The sequence below is a fragment of the Zootoca vivipara genome, chromosome 1 (genome assembly GCF_965207765.1).
Source record: "Zootoca vivipara chromosome 1, rZooViv2.hap1.1, whole genome shotgun sequence".
Classification (NCBI taxonomy): Eukaryota; Metazoa; Chordata; class Lepidosauria; order Squamata; family Lacertidae; genus Zootoca; species Zootoca vivipara.
In genome coordinates, this window is record NC_142582.1 from 74731125 (window position 1) to 74732503 (window position 1379).

Below are 1379 nucleotides of genomic sequence, written 5' to 3' on the forward strand. Positions count from 1 at the left end.
TGGACTTCCCTCAGTACCCCTCTCTGGTTTGTTTATACGTATTGTTCTCTGCATGTTATAAATTTGTACATATCATTACCTTATCTATCATCTATTTTGCTAATAAAGTTGTGGGTGTTTATTCAAAACCTGCCAAGGAGTCCAAATCTTTCTGTTGTCTTTTTAAATAATTTGTAAAAAAAAGTTCCCATTCCTCTTTAAAGTCACGGTTGTCCTTCTCCTGTGGTTTGTATGTTAACTTTGCCAGTTCCGCATAACTCATCAGTCTTTCTTGCCATTGTTCTTTCGTTGGGATTTCGTCAGTCTTCCATCTTTGTGCTAACAAGACTCTTGCCGCTGTTGTAGCATACATAAATAAGTTCTTTGTTTTCCTTGGCAGGCCTTTTCCTAAGATCCCTAACAAAAATGCTTCTGGGTTTTTTACAAATGTAATTTTAAACATTTTTTCAATTCATTGTAAATCATCTCCCAAAACTTGTTGACTTCTCTGCATTCCCACCACATATGATACAAAGTACCTTCTTTTTCCTTGCATTTCCAACATATATTTAACCCAGTTTTGTACATTTTCGCCATTTTTACTGGTCTGATGTACCATCTGTACATCATTTTCATATAATTTTCCTTCAAAAAGGAACAATCTGTAAATTTAAAGTCTACAAAAATATGGAACGCTTCATGAATTTGCATGTCATCCTTGCGCAGGGGCCATGCTAATCTTCTCTGTATTGTTCCAATTTTAGTATACGTGCTGCCGAAGCGAGCACAATTCATGGCACTATTGAAACCCAACAAATTAGTTGTTTACAAAGTTCCTGTTAATGAAAACATTCAGATGTTTTTATGTAAAGATCATCTATGGAGAAGGCCTGCAAAGATTATTGTTTTGTGAGCATAGACAATATACTGAGCCTACCTGTGTGGAGAACTGTTCTACAACATTTAATAATAATCAATGAGTACTCAAAATTACTCAGACACAACTGCTGAAATTTTTGTAAGTACATATTGTTTAGCTCACAGTATGCAAAATCCCCTGGTGATTATGTAGATGCGCAACATCTGTGTGATTACACCAATGTATGATAGAGGGATTATTAATGGATATTGGGTTAAAAAGAAAAAGGGATTACTTTAAAAATTCAGGTGTCATTATTAACGGATTAATGATCACTTGGTCCTTTGTAAAAAGGAAGGTCAATACAAAGCATTTTAAGGGAAATCAATGGATACTATTATGAGAACATTTTGACATCTTACATCGTTTGTGAATCTGTCCTTAGAATTTCTTGGGTTACAGCTTCTTGGAATACCTTGACAATGACTCACACCCGGTTCATTTAATCCGGGATCTCCAGACCTATCTCTGAAAGTCACAG

At 35.2% G+C, this 1379-nt stretch overlaps 1 non-coding gene across 1 annotated transcript; it reads right to left on the reverse strand.

Moving 5' to 3' along the window:
• Positions 1-660: 660 nt before the first annotated feature.
• On the reverse strand, positions 661-767 carry LOC148687625 (U6 spliceosomal RNA). Its single transcript, XR_015946840.1, has one exon. It is a non-coding gene; the product is annotated as a U6 spliceosomal RNA (small nuclear RNA).
• Positions 768-1379: the final 612 nt, after the last annotated feature.